The sequence below is a fragment of the Aquarana catesbeiana genome, linkage group LG10 (genome assembly GCF_042186555.1).
Source record: "Aquarana catesbeiana isolate 2022-GZ linkage group LG10, ASM4218655v1, whole genome shotgun sequence".
NCBI classification, from domain to species: domain Eukaryota; kingdom Metazoa; phylum Chordata; class Amphibia; order Anura; family Ranidae; genus Aquarana; species Aquarana catesbeiana.
Genome location: NC_133333.1, coordinates 163,642,611 through 163,666,263, shown reverse-complemented (window position 1 = coordinate 163,666,263; position 23,653 = coordinate 163,642,611).

Genomic DNA, 23,653 nt, shown 5'->3' with positions numbered 1-23,653 from the left:
CTGTAACAGTTCTAAGTGTGTGTAGTATTAAACGAATTTCCGGGTGTTAACCCTCTCACCACACGGGATCCCGGCAGATGGATGTCTCAGTTTCTGCAGTTCTCAGTCCGTATGGAGGCACCACCACGCTGTCACACTGTTCTGTTCACTAACAACCAGGAGATCTCGGTTACCTCCCCATGGTTCTCCGGAACGAACACTTCTGCTGCTCCAGCACACTGTGATAAGTGGATGCAGGATCCTTGCAGCTGCTCCGCTCGTTCTCAAAGTAGGCCGCAACCCTGTGGGACACACTCACCCACAGAGTCCTGCTGGCAGGCCACGCATCCCAGGAACAAGAGACTTAAGATGGCCACTCCCGGCCCTTTTATATCCGCCCACAATGCAGTTCAGTTCAACACTTGTCCAGGAGCATTGTGGGTGGGTCACAGCTAAAGTTCCAAAGTAAACAATCAATCACTTCCATGTCACTTCACTTAATCATGAAACGTAAAAGTATTGTACCTTTTCAATTATCCACAAGATGGCACTATAACAACTTATGTACTGCATAACACACATATGGCTAAAAACAACAGTTGTCAGCACTACAAATATATATCAGCCTAAACTGATGAATACATTTGTTTTTTTATATATATTTTTCTGGATATGTATTGTAGCAGAAAGTAAAAAAAAATGTTTTTTTTTTTCAAAATTGTCAGTCTTTTTTTGTTTATAGTGCAAATAATAAGAAAAATGGAGAGGTGATCAAATACCACCAAAAGAAAAAAAAATACCACCAAAAGAAAGCTCTATTTGTGGGAAAAAAAGGACATAAATTTTGTTTGGGTACAGCGTCGTACGACCGCACAATTGTCAGTTAAAGCAACGCAGTGCCGTATGGCAAAAAATGGCCTGGTCATTAAGCGGGCAAATCCTTCCGGGGCTGAAGTGGTTAAAGTGCAATTTACTTTCCTAAAAGAGTTAAAAAAAAAAAAAAGTTAATACATTCTGTATTCTATGTTCTTTACAGATGCACTCTATATACATGTATGTGTTTCAGTTTGATTTGTTAGCTGAGAAAGAGGCATTTTTTTCTTTTTTTTTTAAATGTTTACATTTACATTTGATGCTGCTTTAATAATATTACATTTGTAACACTTTATAAATAATAAATGATAATTTGTTTTGAAAGCCTGTTTCATGAGACTATTCCTTTTAAAAATATATATATATTATTGTATTATTTTTATATAAAAACCTTCAAACATAAATCAAATACATTTGGAAAATAAGTTTTACCAACTTAAAACAATTGAGTAAGTTACAAGTTAATATCACTTAAAATTAAGTAACTAAAGTCACTAAGTCATAGGGCAGCACAGTGGTGTAGTGGTTAGCACTTTCATCTGAGCAGCAAAAGGGTCGCTGGTTTGAATCCCGACCACAACACTACCTGTCTGCAGTTTGGCATGTTCTCCCCTGTTCCTGCATAGGTTTCCTCCCACACTCCAAAGATATGCTGTAGGGAAGCTGGCCCTAGTATATGTATGAATGTGAGTTAGGGATCTTAGACTTAGACTGAAAGCTCCTTGAGGGCAGGGTCTGATGTAAATGTACAATGTATATGTAAAGTGCTCTGTAAATTGACAGTGCTATAAGTGCTTAAAATAAATAAGTTAATGTATGTGTTCCTAACCTAAATTTTTCTAGAAACTGGAAAAATTGAGTTGGCTTTACTTAAACATATGGTCTATAAACTGGAAACATTGAGTTCAGGGGCGTAACTACCACAATAGCGACCCATGCGGGCGCTATGGGGCTCGCAGCCCAGTGGGGCCCAGTGAGGATAAGAGCACCGCCGGCACAGTCAGGGGAAGAGAGAGGAAAGGAAGAGGCGAGCTGTCCGTATCAGCAGAGAGCTGAATTGCCCAATGTAAGAGCTTTCATTAGAACTTCCAGTGTTCCCGGGGCGCACATCACATAGCTCCACCTTTTGGCCCGGTGCCTTTGATAGACAGAACGCCGATCCAATGTGGGACATGTGACATTATCAAAGGCGTCGGGCCAAGAGGTGGGGCTATGTGACGATGAGCCCCGGGAAGACAGGAAATTCAAATGAAAGCTATTACAGCGGGCAATCCCGCTCTCTGTTGATCCGGGTGGCTTGCCTCTTCCTCTGCATAGGTGGGGCTGTATGGGGCACAGGCAAACCAGGCTGTATTGGGCACAGGTCATGCTGTATGGGGCACAAGTCATGCTGTATTGGGCACAGGTCACGCTGTATTGGGCACAGGTCACGCTGCATTGGGCACAGGTCACGCTCTATGTGGCACAGGTCACGCTGCATTGACACTAGGGCAGCTGTGGGGGGGGGGCTGTTTGCAGGGGGGCCCCATACAACATTTTGCTATGGGGCCCTGCTATTTCTAGTTATGCCCCTGATTGAGTTGGCTTTACTTAAATAGAATAGGTGCAGGAACTCCCCCCATCTGACCCCTTGTCTCTGCCCCCTACCCACCTCTGACCACCGTCCCTTAAATCCTCCAACCCCTACCCACCTACCAGTACTGCCCCTTTTAGAGAATACAGAACCAAGTATCATTTTGTGGTGCTAAATCATTTGTATGGAACATGTTAATGATAAAAAGAAAAGCAGTAAAATAGATTGCTTGCAGCCAGCAACAATAGAATCCCAGCAATAGATCCCCACACAGCAATAGACTCCCCCAGCAACAATGGATTCCCTGCAGCAACAGTGAACCACCCACAACAAAATATCACACCCAGTAACAAAATATCCACCCAAGCAACATTAGACCCCCCCAGCAGCAACAACAGACCTCCCAGCAGCCACCATAAATAGATCCCCCAGCAGCCAGTAAAAATAGACCTCTCCTTCAATGGTAGAGCCCTTCCAGCAACATAAGACCCCCCCCAGCAACAATAGATTTCCCATCAGCAACAATAGACCCTCACACAAAATCAGATCCCCACCAGTGACAATAGATCCCCCAGCAGCCAACATCAATAGACCCTCCAGCACACCCCACACCCCATGCTATTACATACATTCAGTGCTGGAGGTGCTGGAGGTGCTGGAGGTGCCGGAACTGCGTTCCCCGCGTTCCCACTGAAAAAAAGCCCTGCTTAAAACTATAGTTTCAGACAAGTTAAGGTATGTACAGTATTCTTAACTTAAAACACTATGGTCTATAAACTGAAAAAAATTGAGTTGGCTTTAATTAAAACAACAAAGTTGAAAACATGAAAAGTCTAATGAGTCAGACAAAAATAAGTTTAGTTGACAGTACTTAAAAAGCTGATGCAAATAGTTGCCTTCATTTTTTTTGAGTATACCCAGCACAATATTTTTTACAGTGCATTTGTAAATCTAAAGTATATTGCAGCTTACCCATCCTTAAATGTGGTGGCTGCATTAGTTTTATCCTTCAGCCCCAGTCACTGCCAGCACTTGCATTTAGCCACCCCCCAACAAGTGCAGCGTGACTGTAATTTTTCTGATCCTTGCCACCTCTGATACATTGTCCACAAAACCACAGTGTTACCAAGATCAGGTCTGATCTCTGCTAGCAATAGCAGTTTATTTTAAACTTATTTCTGGCGGCGTGCAAGCAGTCCCTGATTGATAGCCAGGTGCTCTTTTTCCCATAGTCACCACTGTGAAAAGTTAGTGCCAAAAATGTCCAAAGAAAGGTATACTAGTGAGAAGGCCTACAGGATTCTGAGCATGACAGATGAGAGTGAAGAGGAGGCCTCACTGTTATGCCCCGTACACACGGTCGGATTTTCCGACGGAAAATGTGTGATAGGACCTTGTTGTCGGAAATTCCGACCGTGTGTAGGCTCCATCACACATTTTCCATCAGATTTTCCGACACACAAAGTTTGAGAGCAGGATATAAAATTTTCCGACAACAAAATCCGTTGTCGGAAATTCCGATCGTATGTACACAAATCCGACGGACAAAGTGCCACGCATGCTCAGAATAAATAAAGAGATGAAAGCTATTGGCCACTGCCCCGTTTATAGTCCCGACGTACGTGTTTTACGTCACCGCGTTTAGAACGATCAGATTTTCCGACAACTTTGTGTGACCATGTGTTTGCAAGACAAGTTTGAGCCAACATCCGTCGGAAAAAATCCTAGGATTTTGTTGTCGGAATGTCCGAACCGTGTGTACGGGGCATAAGAATCAGGATCAGAATATGAACCTGTAGAAAGCAGTGGCACCCTGATAGTTAGCGCAGATGATGGTGAAGAAGTTCTTGCTAAAACCAGTCATACCTGACCCCATATTAAAGCAAGACACAAAAACCTAAATTCTGTATATGCAGCGCTACATAACCAGCAATAGCTTGCGGTGTGCTAACAGGTCACATTTGGAGGTGCAGCTGGTAAAGGAAGGAGAAGGAACTCAATCCATAAGTACCTGACCCCATGTTGCTGATGTGCTAGAAATGCATAATTATGCTCAAATGCAGGGTGCAAGTACTAGCACTACTTGTTGGTGATCTGGCAAGCACCAGCAGTGTAGTACATCCTGGCCTTTTAGACACAGCATGGCAGTATTTCATGGTGAAGTGGCGTGCACCAGCAGTGCAGTACCAGCTGGTGAGGTGGCTAGCTAATGCAACCACAGCCACCAAGGATTCAAGCACAGGCCCATAGAGCCCATAGTAGGTAGAGCTCAGAGGTGCTTAAAAACTCTAATTGGCTTCCCCCAGATTCAGCAGCACCTGTTACCCCCTCATTCACAGCCCAGCCTGAGGTTCAGGTTTAAATATCCAACTGAAAAACGGCCCTTCATTTTTTGAGCTGTTTTTCACCAAAAACCTCTATAATTAAATTATGGACCAAAGTAATGTTTATGCCTAATAGTACATTGCCATCAACTCAAATTTACACCTTTCCAGGCCACTTGATTAGAAACTTATCATGGTTGCCGAGTTTAAAACTTTTTTGGGCCTAACCCTTAACATGGACATTACATTCAAGAATGAATTGCGATCATATTGATCCACAGACCCAATTCATCACATGCCCGTGTTCTCTGCTGCAATAACCAGGAGAAGATATGAGACAATAATGTGTTTTATGCATTTCAGTGACAATCCCCTCTGTTGTCCCCAGGGTAACCCTATGATTGGCTCCATAAAAATTCGGCCCCTCATAAATGACCTGTCCCAGAAATTTGCAGATGTGTATATGCCCCAACAAAACATCTGCATAGAAAAGTCCCTTGTACATTTTACTGGCCGGCTTGCAATTAAGCAATATCTCCCCAGCAAGCATGTCAGATATAGGGTCAAAATGTATAAGCTCTGTGAGAGGACCACAGATTATATATACCACTTTAGAATTTATGAGAGAAAAAAAGAATGCCTACACTACATGGGGAGCAGTGGCAAGATAGTGTGGGACTTTTTTTTACCCTGGTTGGGGTACAATTTGTACGTGGACAGCTTTTATGCAAGTGTAGCACACTCCCTTAAGGGCCACAGATGAACTGGAATCCCACACCCTGCACAGCCAGGCACATCAAATTTTCACAGTCACTCAGAGTCAGAGAACAGTCTGAGACTTTTTTTGTTTGTTTTATTGAGGGTAATAAACTTGGATGGGGATAAGGATATTATGGGATGCCCATTTAACTTCAGCAAAACTTTGCAAACATCTCCTCCTATATACAGTCTGTATACACAGTTTATATACAGCTCCAGTTTCTTCCTCCAGCACTGATTACAGGACACAGCTCTGCCACCCAGTAGTAATTTGTGTAGCAAAGGCTTATTACAGGCAGGGACATGCAACCCCTATACTTGATAGTAGTTTGGGTGACACAGCTTGAGGAAAAAAGGAAGTTCTGAACAGCCGCACTCCAGAATATAGCCTTTATTAGTAAAAAGTCCAACAAATACAAGCCACAGCAAAAAATGGGACAAACGATCTGACGCATTTCACACTTAACAATGCTTAGTCATAGCTGGGGTGACACAGCTCACACTTTCCCAGCACTTCCTATCTGTGGTCACTGGTCCCAGCACCACCTCTTCAGGCACTGCCAGCCCGCCTGGCTGCAGCTAACCCTTTCACTAACCCCCCTGGCTAACTTCTCCACAGTGCTCTAGACCGACACTCACCAGCCCACCTGGCTAACTCTCAGGAGATCTCCCAGACGTGCTGACCTGCTTCTGCTCTCTCCTTGCTCCCATGCCTGCAAGAAGGATTTCCTCCTTGTGTTGTGGTAGGGTCACCGACAGCCTTCTCAGCACTCCATCTCCATCTTCCAACTGACTGCCCCCTCTGGAATGACTCATGCCCATTTATTAGGTGCCTACCCACTTCCAGATACTTTTTGCTGGGGATTGGTTGAGGACCTCAAACAGTAAATATGCCAACCAGCTCCTCCTAACCTCTACCCACTTTGTCTAGAACATTCTCCAATGTTCCAGAGAACAGGAGGAGGCACCAGAGAAGCTGCTTGCTGAGTCATCTAGCTTCCTGAGTCTCTGATCCCCGACCCAGATTCAACCCAAGCCTGGCACTCAGCCAAATCAATTTACCTACATTAACAACTAACTATGTACATTTAGCACACTAGCTAGAGGGTGCTACACATGCATGACTCTTTTTAGACATTTGTCCCTTAGAAAAATTGGCTGCTGTGACACCATGCAATCTAATCGCAGGGGCTTCCCCCATCACCCTACTTAGAAACGGGGAGAAAGCCTGCTTGCAAAATTAAAAACTACTAGCAGTAAAATGGAAGGTCAAATGTGATGTATTCATCCAATCTTCCATTCACTCAGACACCACTGTCCAAATTAAAATTTTCAAAAAGCCTCTGTGTGTCCACGACTATAATCTAAATATGGGAGGTGCAGACTTTAATGACCAAATGATGAAGCCGTATTTAGCCTCCTGCAGAGCTACTACAAGAAAGTGTCCATATATTTATTTCAATTGGCTCTATACAATGGGTTTGGTATTTACAAAGCTACTGGAAGAACTGAATCCTTTCTAAAATTTCAGAAAGCGATCATCTCAGCCCTTTTGTATCCAGAAAGCGCTGTGGTCCAAAGCCCAAATCCAAATGCAGTTAGCCGACTGCATAAGAGGTATTTTCTAGATGTCCTCCAAGCTACCCCTCCACAAAAGTCACCCCAAAAAAGATGTCATGTCTGTGGTAAATGCAGATAAGGCATGACATCCATTTTCTTTGTCCCTTCTGTCCTGGCCAACCTGGCCTTTGTATCAAGGACTGCTTTCGTCGCTACCACACCATAGTGGACTTTTAGTCTAGAGTACAGCATGGCACAGTCTAGGGTACAGCACGGCACGCAATTCTGCGCAAGAAGGGTCTCTAAAGATGCTAGGTCCAATGACCACCTTCAGACTTTCAAAGGTCGTTAACCACTCCAGCCCCATAAGATTTGGCTGCTGAATGATCGGGCCATTTTTTGCGATTCGGCATCGCTTTAACTGACAATTGCGCAGTCGTGCGACGCTGCACCCAAACAAAATTGACGTCCTTTTTTTCCCACAAATAGAGCTTTCTTTTGGTGGTATTTGATTGCCTCTGCGGTTTTTATTTTTTGCACTATAAACAAAAAAGAGCGACAATTTTAAAAAAGGCACAATATTTTGTACTTTTTGCTATAATAAATATCCCCATTTTCTTTGTAAAAAAGCTATTTTTTTCTCAGTTTAGGCCGATATGTATTCTTCTACATATTTTTGTTAAAAAAAATCACAATAAGCATATATTGTTTGGTTTGCACAAAAGTTATAGTGTCTACAAAAAAAGGGATAGATTTATAGCATTTTTCTTCCTATTTTTTTTTTGCTAGTAATGGCGGCGATCTCGGGACTGCGACATTATGGCGGACACATCGGACACTTTTGACACATTTTGGGACCATTGGCATTTATACAGCGATTGGCGCTATAAAAATGCACCGATTACTGTAAAGATTTCACTGGCAGGGAAGGGGTTAACACTAGGGGGCGATCAAGGGGTTAATTGTGTTCCCTGTGTGTGTTTCTGTAGGGGGAGGGGACTGACCTAGAGGAAAATGACAGATTGTGGTTCCTAGCTATTAGGAACTCATTATCTGTCACTCCTCACAGAACAGAACAAGGATTTGTTTAAACACATGTCCCTGTTCTGCCTCTCGTGCCCGCGATCACTCGTGGCCAACGGTCATCGCGACCATTGGCCACGAGCATTGGCACCCCCGCAGTGAAGCGGGCACCTGCTATCCCTATCCCACGAGCTGATGTATAGCTATGACGGCTCTAGGGATCGTGCCGACCTGCCGCAGTATAATGATGTCGGCTGGTCGGCAAGCGGTTAATTGCGCATTGGATTTTCTGACTGACTATCACATTTTTGGAGGCCCTAAAATTCCAGGACAGTATAAACACCCCCAAAATTACTTATTTTTTGAAAGTAGACACCCCAAGGTCATTGCTGAGAGGCACGTTGAGTCTTTAAGACATTTTTTGCCACAAATTTTGGAAAATTAAAAAATTTTTTTTTTGCACAAAGTTGTCATTTTACTGAGATATTTCTCACCCACATCATGGGTATATGTGGCATTACATCCCAAAACACATTCTGCTTTTTCTGAGTATGGGGACACCACATGTGTCAGACTTTTTTGAGCCTAGCATGCAGATGCCCAAAATCCAATGAGCACCTTTAGGCTTCCAAAGGGCGTAACTTGTGCATTTGATTTCCTTACTACCTTTTAGTTTTGGAGGCCCCAAAATGCCAGGATAGTGCAAACACCCCCTAAATGACCCCTTATTAGAAAGAAGACACTCCAAGCTGTTTGCTTAGAGGCATGGCGAGTATTTTTCAGATCACATTAGTTACCACAAGTTTTTGGAATATGGAGAAATAAAACAAAAATGTATTTTTGTATTTTCTTTTTCATTTTTCAAAACCTTGAGACAAAAAATAAGATCTGCAAAATACTCACCATGCCTCTTATCTTATCATGCCTCTATACCTTGGAGTATCTACTTTCCAAAAAGAGGTAATTTGGTGGGTGTTTGTACTATCTTGGCATTTTATGGCCTCCAAAACTGTGATAGGTAGTGTGGAGAGTCATCCTGGGGCAGGGTTAAGAAGGGGTTTTTCAAAGAGGGTAGTTACTTCCCCTTCAGACCTGCTTATTGTCAGCTGGGCTGAAAGTGTCAGTGTGGAGCTGTTTGATTAGGATTGAGAGACACAGCAGCACACTGTGTGAAAAGTTCCTTTGCTGGATGGTGTACCTACTGGGTGAGCTTGCCTGAACTGGGACTTTCCTTTGTTATATGCTGTGGCTGGGATGCTGAGCATTATTTAAAAGGACTGTCTTATACTGCTTAGAAGAGTTTTTGTGTTGTTTGAACTGTCTATAAAGATAAAGCCTGTCACTTTTCTGTTGCTTTTTGCTGAATAAAGCCTTTTTAAGGTTGACTGAACTGTCTGAGCCGGCTTATCACCCCCTGATCCCTTACGGTAGTCAGCAAATGAAATACGCAAGTTACACTCTTTGAAAGCTTGACGGTGCTCATTGGATTTGGGCCCCATACGTGGCTAGGCTCCAAAAAAGTCTCAGACATGTGGTATCCCCATACTCACGAGAAGTAGCAGAATGTGTTTTGGTGTGTAAAGCCACATATACCCATGATGTGTTTGAGAAATATCTCATTAGTGACAACTTTGAGTAAAAAAAAAAAGACTCAACATTTCTTTCAGCAAATACCACGGGGTGTCTACTTTTAAAAAGGTAAAAAATATCATTTTCTTTTTCAGAATTTTTGGACTTTTTTCATTTATACAGTATCTCACAAAAGTGAGTACACCCCTCACATTTTTGTAAATATTTTATTATATCTTTTCATGTGACAACACTGAAGAAATCACACTTTGCTACAATGTAAAGCAGTGAGTGTACAGCTTGTATAACAGTGTAAATTTGTTAATGTCTAAACCGCTGGCAACAAAAGTGAGTACACCCCTAAACGGAAATGTCCAAATTGTCCAAATTGGGTCCAATTAGCCATTTTATGTGATCATGTGTCATGTGATCCGTTAGTGTTACAAGGTCTCAGGTGACAATGGAGAGCAGATGTGTTAAATTTGGTGTTATCGCTCTCAATCTCTCATACTGGTCACTGGAAGTTCAACATGACACCCCATGGCAAAGAACTCTCTGAGGATCTGAAAAAAAGAATTGCTGCTGTAAATAAAGATGGCCTAGGCTATAAGAAGATTGCCAAGACCCTGAAACTGAGCTGTAGCATGGTGGCCAAGACCATACAGCGGTTCAACAGAACAGGTTCCACACAGAACAGGCCTCGCCATGGTGGACCAAAGAAGTTGAGTGCACGTGCTCAGCATCATATCCAGAGGTTGTCTTTGGGAAATAGATGTATGAGTGCAGCCAACATTGCTGCAGAGGTTGAAGGGGTGGGAGGTCAGCCTGTCAGTGCTCAGAACATATGCATGGCTGTAGTCCCAGAAGGAAGCCTCTTCTAAAAATGATGTACAAGAAAGCCTGCAAACAGTTTGCTGAAGACAAGCAGAATAAGGACAAGAATTACAACTATGTCCTGTGATGAGACCAAGATAAACTTATTTCATTCAGATGGTGTCAAGCATGTTTGACGGCAACCAGGTGAGGAGTACAAAGACAAGTGTGTCTTGCCTACAGTCAAGCATGGTGGTGGGAGTGTCATGGTCTGGGGCTGCATGAGTGCTGCCGACACTGGGAGGCTACAGTTCATTGAGGGAACCATGAATGCCAACATGTACTGTGACATACTGAAGCAGAGCATGCTCCCCTCCCTTCGGAGACTGGGTCACAGGGCAGTATTCCAACATGATAAGGACCCCAAACACACCTCCAAGATGACCACTGCCTTGCTAAAGAAGCTGAGGTCAAAGGTGATGGACTGGCCAAGCATGTCTCCAGACCTAAACCCTATTGAAAGGCAAAGGGAGGAGAGAGAAGCACCAAGCCAATCCTTACGCAGCATAAGAATGTATTCAGTATGTAAGGTAAAAAAACACTCACAGCTGATGAAGAAATGCGTTCTGATTGGCCAGACAGTGGTGGGAGGCTCCCCAGTTTTGACAGCTCTAGACCACTCCCACACAGACACAGAGCCGGCGCCTCTTCGAGGGTTATTGAGGCTCCAGCTGCGGCTGACACATGGCGCTCGTGGATCCCTCCACTTAGACCTCCAGGTGGTCCTCCTGTGCTCCTGTGACACTGCATGTGGAAGCTCCCATCCACTCTAATGAAAGGTCTCTAACATCCACTAACTCTATGATGTTGTCATGGAGGAGTGGAAAAGGATTCCAGTGGCAACCTGTGAAGCTCTGGTGAACTCCATGCCCAAGAGGGTAAGGCAGTGCTGGAAAATAATGGTGGCCACACAAAATATTGAGACTTCGGGCCCAATTTGGATATTTTCACTTAGGGTTGTACTCACTTTTGTTGCCAGCAGTTTAGACTTTAATGGCTGTGTGTTCAGTTATTTTGAAGGCACAGCACATTTACACTGTTATACAAGCTGTACACTCAGTACTTTACATTGTAGCAAAGTGTAATTTCTTCAGTGTTGTCACATGAAAAGATATAATAAAATATTTACAAAAATGTGAAGGTGTACTCACTTTTGTAAGATACAGTATAAGAAAAAAATAGAGAAACCCAGTGGTGCTAAAATACTACCAAAAGAAAGCTTTGTCTGAAAAAATTATATAAATGTAATTTGCATACAGTGCTCCCAGTGCTGTAAATAAAAAGAGGGAGGGCTCAGATCAGAGAGAGCTGCCTGCATGTGAAGAAGACAGAGGCCAAGCCTAAATATGTAATCTCCAGCTAGTTTGAGAGAGCCTGCACATGGGATGCTGAAAGAGTGCTGCTGCCCCATGTAGTCCCCCGGAATACCTAAACATCCGAAAAATCTGCCAGCTTTGGAGGACACCAGTTATGGACTACACCTGTGAAGGTATGCCTGGGAAGCCACAACTTAGCCAGTTAGGGATGGAACTGAATTTCATTTATATGTTCATTGCTATGAAAACAGTTCAAACATTCTAAGCCTGCTCTGAAGTTATTCAAGGGGTGCATTGTAGAACATGGCGCATCAGAAGAACAGGGCCTGTAAAGCACACATGGGGTATGAAGCAAGGCCACTACAAAAGGTTAACTCAGCAAGAGAGTTGGAGTTGGAGAGCAGCCAGTCATACAGCGTGGTACTGTCAGGAACCATGATTTAGACGGAGACAGAAAATGCAGTAAAAAATCACACCTTTTAATATAATGGTAAAAATAGTACAAATAGTAAACTTAGTCAAAACATAGCCAAGATACAGTAGCCAAGGCGGATAGTCAGAACAAGCCACTAAATCAGGAAGCCAGAGATCAGCGTAGTTGGAGGCAGAAGACAGGATCAGGAACCAGAAGGGACGTCAGCCAGGCAAGTCTTCAACAGGAACACAGCAGAGAGTCTGCAGATATGTTTGACCAAGGCAAAGGCACGGAAGAAATGAACCAGGCAGCTTGAATAGCCAGAAGGCGCTGGCTAAAGGCTGGACTAATGAGCAGGAAATGATCACCAGGTGAGCCACTGTAGAACGATGAGTGTTGGCAAATAACCGACAGCTGAGCAACCTGAGCACTGGGAAGGGAGGTCTGAGAGCCCAGCCCTGATAATACCGCTTCCTCAATGACCCCTCCCCTCAGAGGGCTACCAGGTTTGAGAGAAAAACGTCTATGGAAAGCACGGAGGAGGACAGGAGCATGTACATTCAAAGATGAGACCCAAGAGCGTTCCTCCGGATCGTACCCTTTCCAATTAACCAGGTACTGTGTGCGCCCACGGAACCTATGGGAGTCAACGATCGATTGTATATCATACTCTTTTTTATTCTTTATTTTAAGGTATGCAACAGAACACAATAGTAGGACATGTTGTCACATGATGAAAACATCCAATGGTAAAAAACATACTGAATAGGTATAGACAAAAAATGCAAATTCCATTAGAAATTAAATGCAATAGAAATAGGTTACCACATTGTTATGATATAACTCCAGTCTAAGAGCCTAGACAGCCTTAGAAAAAGTAAGTTGCAATGTGATTGATAACCTAATGGTCGACAGTGACAACATGTCGTATCTCATACTCTTCATGGTTCTCAACCTGAACTGGGCAAGGACGGGGTACCGAGGTGGTGAAACGGTTGCACACCAAAGGTTTAAATAAGGCGACATGGAATACATTAGAAATATGCATGTTAGATGGAAGGTCTAATGCGTAAGCCACTGGGTTGTTCCTACAGAGAATACAGAAAGGCCCAATAAACCGTGGTGCCAGTTTCAGTGAGGGAACACGAGTCAGAGATTAAGAGTTGACAGCCAGACCCTCTCCCCAACCTGGTAGGAAGATGCAGGTAGGCATCTGTGGTCAGCATGGAGTCTGTACCTATCACTGGTATGTTGCAAGGACTCTTGGACCTGCACCCATGTTGAAAGAATATCATGGAGATGCTCCTCTAATGCAGGAATTGTTTGAGGAACAAATGAGTCAGGCAACATGGATGGTTGGAAACCATAATTCGCTATAAACGGAGACAATCGGGAAGCGGTATTATTGTGAGTAAACTCCGCCCAAGGTAGGTGGTCTGACCAGTTGTTATGATGGTCAGAAATAGGGATGAGCCGAACACCCCCCGGTTTGGTTGGCATCCAGAACATGCGAACAGCCAAAAAAATTTGTTCGAACACGCGAACACCGTTAAAGTCTATGGGACACGAACATGAATAATCAAAGTGCTAATTTTAAAGGCTTATATGCAAGCTATTGTCATAAAAAGTGTTTAGGGACCGAGTCCTGCCCCAGGGGACATGTATCAATGCAAAAAGAAGTTTTAAAAACGGACGGTTTTTCAGGAGCAGTGATTTTAATAAAGCTTAAAGTGAAACAATAAAATTGAAATATTCAATTTCGGACCTGGGGGGTATCTATAGTATGCCTGTAAAGTGGTGCTTTTTTCCGTGTTTAGAAAAGTCTGACAGCAAAGTGACATTTCTTAAAGGAAAAAAAAGTCATGAAGTAATAGCGGCTATAATGAATTGTCGGCTATAGTGAATTGTCTATGGGAGAAATCAAAAGTGCTAATTTTAAGGGTTAATATGCAAGTTACATAGTTAGTAAGGTTGAATAAAGACACCAGTCCATCCAGTTCAACCTGAGTGAGTGTGGGTGCGTGTCTACAATCATCCCTATTTTTATTTAAGGTACCCATATGGTGCCGCCAATTCACGCAGCACTCTGCACATACATCGTACACCCACATCGGTCCCTACTCTCAAGGAGCCCACAATCCAAGGTCCCCAACTCACATTCATATACTAGGGCCAATTTTGAACAGAAGCCAATTAACCTACCAGCATGTCTTTGGAGTGTGGGAGGAAACCGGAGTACCCGGAGGAAACCCACGCAGGCACAGGGAGAACATGCAAACTCCAGGCAGGTAGTGTCATGGTAGGGATACGAACCAGCAATCCTTTTTACTGCTAGGCGAGAGTGCTAACCACTACACCACTGTGCTGCCCACTAAAGAGAGCCCCCCTCTCCTGAACCGTACCAGGCCACATGCCCTCAACATTGGGAGGGTGCTTTGGGGTAGCCCCCCAAAGCATCTTGTCCCCATGTTGATGGGGAGAAGGGCCTCATCCCCACAACCCTTGCCCGGTGGTTGTGGGGGTCTGCGGGCGAGGGGCTTATCGGAATCTGAAAGCCCCCTTTAACAAGGGGACCCCCAGATCCCAGCCCCCCCTGTGTGAATTGGTAATGGGGTACAAATGTACCCCTACCATTTCACAAAAAAAGTGTCAAAAAGGTTAAAAAACACAAGAGACAGTTTTTGACAAGTCCTTTGTTAATTTCTTCTTCTTTCTTATATAAGAAGTATTAGAAGAACCGAAGTGTCACACGGCGGAAGACTCCCACTGAGGCGGATCGTGCGGATGGAGCAGAGAAGAAGCCGGAGGAAGATGCGGGACAGGAAGAGCGGAGGAAGAAGAAGATGGAGAAGAAGAAGATGGAGGAAGAAGAAGAACACCAAAGGAAGACCAGAAGAAAGAAGATGGAAGAAGAAGCAGAAAGAAGAAGAAATTAATAAAGGACTTGTCAAAAACCGTCTCTTGTGTTTTTTAACCTTTTTGACACTTTTTTTGTGAAATGGTAGGGGTACATTTGTACCCTATTACCAATTCACACGGGGGGGCCGGGATCTGGGGGTCCCCTTGTTAAAGGGGGCTTCCAGATTCCGATAAGCCCCCCGCCCGTAGACCCCCACAATCACCGGGCAAGGGTTGTGGGGATGAGGCCCTTCTCCCCATCAACATAGGGACAAGGTGCTTTGGGGGGCTACCTCAAAGCACCCTCCCAATGATGAGGGCATGTGGCCTGGTACGGTTCAGGAGGGGGGGGCGCTCTCTCGTCCCCCGCTCTTTTCCTGTGGCCTACCAGGTTGAGTGCTCGGATAAGGGTCTGGTATGGATTTTGAGGGGGACCCCACGCCATTTTTTTTAAAATTTGGGTGCGGGGTTCCCCTTAATATCCATACCAGACCTGAAGGGCTTGGTATGGAATTTAGGGGAACCCCCACGCATTTTTTTTTTTATTTTGGTTCGGGGTTCCCCTATGGGGAAATCCCATGCCGTTTTTATCAATGAACTTTTATGTGTATTGTCGGACTGACAATTCATTATAGCCACGAGTAGTTTTAAATGACTTTTTTTCCTTTAGAAATGTAATTTTGCTGTCAGACTGTCCTAAATATGGGAAACATGCGCTACTTTACAGGCATACTATAGACACCCCCCAGGTACGAAATTTAAAGAAATATTACACTTTTATTGTTTCACTTTAAGCATTATTAAAATCACTGCTCCCAAAAAAACGGCCGTTTTTAAAACTTTTTTTTGCACTGATACATGTCCCCTGGGGCAGGACCCAGGTCCCCAAACACTTTTTATGACAATAACTTGCATATTAACCCTTAAAATTAGCACTTTTGATTTCTCCCATAGACAATTCTCTATAGCCGCTATTACTTCATGACATTTTTTTTCCCTTTAGAAATGTAATTTTGCTCCCGAAAAAAGCGTCCGTTTTTAAAACTTTTTTATGCATTGATACATGTCCCCTGGGACAGGACCCAGGTCCCCAAACACTTTTTATGACAATAACTTGCATATTAACCCTTAAAATTAGCACTTTTGATTTCTCCCATAGACAATTCACTATAGCTGACAATTCACTATAGCCGCTATTACTTCATGACTTTTTTTCCCTTTAGAAAGGTAATTTTGCTGTCAGACTATTCTAAACACGGGAGAAAAGTGCCACTTTACAGACATACTATAGACACCCCCCAGGTACTAAATTTAAAGGAATATTTCAAAATCGCTGCTCCCGAAAAAACTGCTGTTTTTAAAACTTTTTTTCTATCGATACATGTCCCCTGGGGCAGGACCCGGGTCCCCAAACACTTTTTATGACAATAACTTGCATATTAACCCTTAAAATTAGCACTTTTGATTTCTCCCATAAACAATTCTCTATAGCCGCTATTACTTCATGACTTTTTTTTCCCTTTAGAAATGTCATTTTGCTCACAAAAAAAAGGTCAGTTTTTAAAACTTTTTTTGCATTGATACATGTCCCCTGGGGCAGGACCCAGGTCCCCAAACACTTTTTATGGCAATAACTTGCATATTAACCCTTAAAATTAGCACTTTTGATTTCTCCCATAGACAATTCACTATAGCCGACAATTCACTATAGCCGACAATTCCCTTCAGCCGCTATTACTTCATGACTTTTTTTTCCCTTTAGAAATGTAATTTTGCTGTCAGACTATTCTAAACACGGGAGAAAAGCGACACTTTACAGACATACTATAGACACCCCCCAGGTACGAAATTTAAAGGAATATTTCAAAATCGCTGCTCCCGAAAAAACTGCCGTTTTTAAAAATTTTTTTTCTATCGATACATGTCCCCTGGGGCAGGACCCGGGTCCCCAAACACTTTTTATGACAATAACTTGCATATTAACCCTTAAAATTAGCACTTTTGATTTCTCCCATAGATAATTCACTATAGCCGACAATTCACTATAGCCGCTATTACTTCATGACTTTTTTTTCCCTTTAGAAATGTAATTTTGCTGTCAGACTATTCTAAACATGGGAGAAAAGCGCCACTTTACAGACATACTATAGACACCCCCCAGGTACGAAATTTAAAGGAATATTTCAAAATCGCTGCTCCCGAAAAAACTGCTGTTTTTAAAACTTTTTTTTCTATCGATACATGTCCCCAGGGGCAGGACCCGGGTCCCCAAACACTTTTTATGACAATAACTTGCATATTAACCCTTAAAATTAGCACTTTTGATTTCTCCCATAGACAATTCTCTATAGCCGCTATTACTTCATGACTTTTTTTTCCCTTTAGAAATGTAATTTTGCTGTCAGACTATTCTAAACATGAGAAAAAAGTGCCACTTTACAGGCATAATATAGACACCCCCCAGGTACCAAATTTAAAGGAATATTTCAAAATCACTGCTCCCGAAAAAACGGCTGTTTTTAAAACTTTTTTTTCTATTGATACATGTCCCCTGGGGCAGGACCCAGGTCCCCAAACACTTTTTATGACAATAACTTGCATATAAGCCTTTAAAATTAGAACTTTTGATTTCTCCCATAGACTTTTAAAGGGTGTTCCGTGGCTTTCGAATTTGCCACGAACACCCCAAATTGTTCGCTATTCGGCGAACAGCCAATGTTCGAGTCGAACTCATGTTTGTTCATGTTCACCTTGCTCTCTGGTGCTTTTCCCAGTTCGGTTGAAGATTGAGGAGCCAGTCCTCCTACCATTTGGACATTTCTGTGGACATTTTTCCCATTTTTGTACTAATTTTTTTCACAATGGTCTCCTGTAGGCCTCGAACTCCAGTCCGAACAGTGATAGATGTAGGTAAAAACGGAAGTTCCCGAGGATTGGACACCTGCCAACCAGGTCCAGCAGTCAAGATGGTCCCAAGATGGTCATCAGAACTCCAACGTGGGGAAACAAAAAAAGAAAGGGCTCCACATGGCGTAGGTCAACCAAAGTAGGCTTATTGAAGATAAAATGACGTATAAAAAGTGATCACAAAAATTCATAAAATGGCAATGTGGGAAGCAAGAGGTGCTGGGCCAGCACCTCTTGCTTCCCACAGAAGTCCCTGCACAAAATGACATTTCTAAAGGATAAAAAGTCATTTAAAACTGCTTGCGGCTGTAATATAATGTTACCGGGCCCTTTGGGTGTGGTATGAATATTAAGGGGAACCCCGCACCTAAATAAATAAAAAAAATGTTGTTGTTAAGTTGAATCTGTTTGAAATTTGGAACAGGTAAATTTTTTAAGTGTAGCTCCAGCCCAAAAATCTATTTTTAAGTTTTTTGGATAATGCAGGGAAGGGTTATCACCTCTTTAACATTTGTTTTGCTGTCTGTGCCCCTGTTCAGAAGATTTCACCCCACTTTCTATCCCAATGACAATTGAATTTTCAAAAATTTTGGGTTATTAGGGAAACAAGGATTGGTGATAAAGCATCAGTGGAAACACTTTTTTCCCATATTAATGGTATGGTCAAATTAATATTAATGGTCAAATTAATCGGACTTTGTTCGGACATTCCGACAACAAAATCCTAGGATTTTTTCTGACGGATGTTGGCTCAAACTTGTCTTGCATACACACGGTCACACAAAGTTGTCGGAAAATCCGATCGTTCTGAACGCGGTGACGTAAAACACGTACGTCGGGACTATAAACGGGGCAGTGGCCAATAGCTTTCATCTCTTTATTTATTCTGAGTATGCGTGGCACTTTGTCCGTCGGATTTGTGTACACACGATCGGAATTTCCGACAACGGATTTTGTTGTCGGAAAATTTTATCTCCTGCTCTCCAACTTTGTGTGTCGGAAAATCCGATGGAAAATGTCCGATGGCGCCCACACACGGTCGGAATTTCCGTCAACACGCTCCGATCGGACATTTTCCATCGGAAAATCCGACCGTGTGTACGGGGCATAACTCTTACAGGAGAGAATTTCCCTTCCTAAGGGTAGATTTCCTCTCACTTCCTGTTGTCTCCCTCCATGTATAAGTAGGAGCCGTTTGGAAGTCGGATGTTTGAAAATAGGGGACTGCCTGTTTATACTATATGGCCTGCCTATACACTCTGAAAATTGGGCCTTAGTTGTTGGTGGCCCTCACAGTTACTCTTGATGGGCACCGGAGCAGGCCCTGCTGTGAAACATTATATCAAAAATTGTAATTACATGCCCCTGTTAAACAGGGGCAGAAAAATTGGGCCTTAGGCGGTGGTGGTGGTGCCACAACACTGTAACCCCTCACAGATACTCTTGGTGGGCGCAGGAACAGGCCCTGCTGTGAAATACTGGATCAAAAATTGTAATTACAATACAGTGCAGCCGTAGTGCAGTTGCTACTACTTTTCTGGTGGTGTACACAGTACACAATACAGTGCAGCCGTAGTGCAGTTGCTACTACTTTTCTGGCGGTGTACACAGTACACAATACAGTGTAGTGCTGTGTTGCAAAACAAAATATACATCATGTCCAGAAGGCCACCAAGGAGAGGCAGACGCTTACAGGCCACTAAAAGAGAGCAAGCAGGCTCTGTGTCTACAGTCAACAGTGCTGGTCATGGACATGGTGCATCTTCTGCCAGTGGCCGTGGGGCACACTTGTCCTTTTTTTCTGCTGCTGGCAGTGTTATTGAGCCAGAACATGCAGAAGAGTGGTGGAGTTGTGACCTCTGCACAGTGTTCAGCTAAAGCTACCTGTAGAAGGTTGGTGGTGTTTTCCTGATCCTATCACTACTGCAGGCAGCTACATTATTTACACGTTTGTCTAGTGCGACCTCTGCTCAGTGTTCAGCTAAAGCTACCTGTAGAAGGTTGGTGGTGTCTTCCTGATCCTATCACTACCGCAGGCAGCTACATTATTTTAACGTTGGTGTAGTGCATCCTCTGTACAGTGTCCAGCTAAAGCTACAAGTTAGTGTAGTGCGACCTCTGCACAGTGTTCATCTAAAGCTACCTGTAGAAGATTGGTGGTTCTCATACTATAGGCAGGCAGTTGATTTTGCTATCTGCAGTATCAGTATATATATATATATAATGGCGAAAATTATGGAATCACCAGCCCCTGAGGATTAGAATCTAACTGTTACTGGCCACCACAATTATTTTTCTTGATTTCTTTTAGTGTTTCTTAAAGCCAGAAAGTTGCCATTTGAAATGCCTTTAGTTTTTGGCCATGTCTGTGATCTGCTTTTTTTCTACAACAATAAACAACTGAAGGAACATCCTCAGGGATGTATATATATATATATATATATATATATATATATATCCCAGCTTAGTGCAGCTGCATCTCACTGCAGGCCATTAGTATGTCTGAAAGGCCAACAAGGAGAGGCAGACAGTCACAAGCCAATAAAAGAGGGCAAGCAGGCTCTGTGTCTAGAGGCAACAGTGCTGATCGTGGAGACGGTGCATCCTCATCAGCACGTGGCCATGGGACACACTTGGCCTTTTTTTCGGCAGCTGGCTGTGTTGAGCCGCAACATATGGAAGACTTGGTCGAGTGGATGACCAAGCCGTCGTTATCCTCCTCATCCTCTCTCACCCATGCTCAGGGTACTTTGTCTGGCAAAGCAGCTGCCAACGCGGCCTCTTTCCTTGGCTCAATGGCATCAGTGACTCCTTCCCTAGCCCCACCATGTCCTCCTGAGGAGTCCCTCAAACTGTTTGACCACAGTGTTGGGTACATGCTCCAGGCGGATGCCCAGCGTTTAGAAGGCTCTGATGATGATACTGAGCTAGATGAAGGCAGTAACGTGAGCACGGACAGAGGGGGTGCCCAAGAAGGACAGTAATCTGGCAGTCATGCTCCCCCTGCTGCAGCATACTGCCAGGTTTGCTCTAGTGATGAGGAGGGAGGGGATGATGAGGTCACTGACTCAACGTGGGTGCCTGATAGGAGAGAGGAGGAGGAGGCACATCACCAACGAGGCAGGATGCCCTCCAGGGACCAGCCTAAGGGCAGCACACTGACCTCATCACACTGCAAAGCTCTGCATGTGCAGGAGCGCGTTATTCCAAAAGTTCTTTGGTGTGGGCCTTTTTTGAGACGAGCGCATCAGATCGCACCGCTTCTATGTGCAACATATGTCTCAAGCGTATCTTGCGATGCCAAAACATCTCCCACTTGGGAACCACATGCTTGACCAGACATATGTTGACCTGCCATTAGGGATGAGCTTCGAGTTCGAGTCGAACTCATGTTCGACTCGAACATTGGCTGTTCGCAAGTTCGCCGAACAGCGAACAATTTGGGGTGTTCGCGGCAAATTCGAATGCCGCGGAACACCCTTTAAAAGTCTAAAAGTCTATGGGAGAAATCAAAAGTGCTAATTTTAAAGGCTTATATGCAAGTTATTGTCATAAAAAGTGTTTGGGGACCTGGGTCCTGCCCCAGGGGACATGGATCAATGCAAAAAAAGTTTTAAGAACGGCCGTTTTTTCAGGAGCAGTGATTTTAATAATGCTTAAAGTCAAACAATAAAAGTGTAATATCCCTTTAAATTTCGTAGCTGGGGGGTGTCTATAGTATACCTGTAAAGGGGCGCATGTTTCCTGTGTTTAGAACAGTCTTACAGCAAAATGACATTTCGAAGGAAAAAAGCCATTTAAAACTACTCGCGGCTATTGCATTGCCGGTCCGACAATACACATAAAAGTTCATTGATAAAAACGGCATGGGAATTCCCCACAGGGGAACCCCAAACCAAAATTAAAAAAAAAATGACGTGGGGGTCCCCCTAAATTCCATACCAGGCCCTTCAGGTCTGGTATGGATATTAAGGGGAACCCCTGCCAAAATTAAAAAAAAAAAAATGACGTGGGTGCCCCCCTAAATTCCATACCAGACCCTTCAGGTCTGGTATGGATTTTAAGGGGAACCCCGCGCAAAAAAAAAAAAAAAAAACGGCATGGGGTCCCCCCAAAAATCCATACCAGACCCTTATTCGAGCACGCAACCTGGCAGGCTGCAGGAAAAGAGGGGGGGACGAGAGCGCGCACCCCCTGAACCGTACCAGGCCACATGCCCTCAACATTGGGAGGGTGCTTTGGGGTAGCCCCCCAAAACACCTTGTCCCTATGTTGATGAGGACAAGGGCCTCACCCCCACAACCCTGGCCGGTGGTTGTGGGGGTCTGCGGGTGGGGGGCTTATCGGAATCTGAAAGCCCCCTTTAACAAGGGGACCCCCAGATCCCGCCCCCCGTGTGAAATGGTAAGGGTACCATTTCACTAAAAAACTGTCAAAGATGTTAAAAATGACAAGAGACAGTTTTTGACAATTCCTTTATTTAAATGCTTCTTCTTTCTTCCTTCATCTTCTTCTTCTTCTTCTGGTTCTTCTGGCTCTTCTGGTTCTTCCTCCGGCGTTCTCGTCAAGCATCTCCTCCGCGGCGTCTTCTATCTTCTTCTCCTTGGGCCGCTCTGCACCCATGGCATGGGGGGAGACTCCCGCTCTTCTCTTCATCTTCTTCTCTTCTTCATCTTCTTCTTCATCTTCTTCTTTTCTTCTCTTCTTCTCTTCTTCATCTTCTTCTCCGGGCCGCTCTGCATCCATGCTGGCATGGAGGGAGGCTCCCGCTGTGTGACGGCGTCTCCTCGTCTGACGGTTCTTAAATAACGGGGGGCGGGGCCACCCGGTGACGCCGCCCCCCTCTGACGCACGGGACATGACGGGACTTCCCTGTGGCATTCCCCGTGACGTCACAGGGAAGTCCCGTCAAGTCACCGTGCGTCAGAGGGGGCAGGGTCACCGGGAGGCCCCGCCCCCCGTTATTTAAGAACCATCAGACGACGAGACGTCGTCACACAGCGGGAGCCTCCCTCCATGCCAGCATGGATGCAGAGCGGCCCGGAGAAGAAAATGAAGAAGAGAAGAAGAGAAGAAAAGAAGAAGATGAAGAAGAAGATGAAGAAGAGAAGAAGATGAAGAGAAGAGCGGGAGCCTCCCCCCATGCCATGGGTGTGGATCGGCCCGAGGAGAAGAAGATAGAAGAAGCCGCAGAGGAGATGCTGGACGAGAACGCCGGAGGAAGAACCAGAAGAGCCAGAAGAACCAGAAGAAGAAGAAGAAGATGAAGGAAGATAGAAGAAAGAAGAAGCATTTAAATAAAGGAATTGTCAAAAACTGTCTCTTGTCATTTTTAACACTTTTGACAGTTTTTTAGTGAAATGGTAGGGGTACTTTTGTACCCCCTTACCATTTCACACAGGGGGGGCCGGGATCTGGGGGTCCCCTTGATAAAGGGGGCTTCCAGATTCCGATAAGCCCCCCCGCCCGCAGACCCCCACAACCACTGGCCAGGGTTGTGGGGATGAGGCCCTTGTCCTCATCAACATGGGGACAAGGTGTTTTGGGGGGCTACCCCAAAGCACCCTCCCAATGTTGAGGGCAT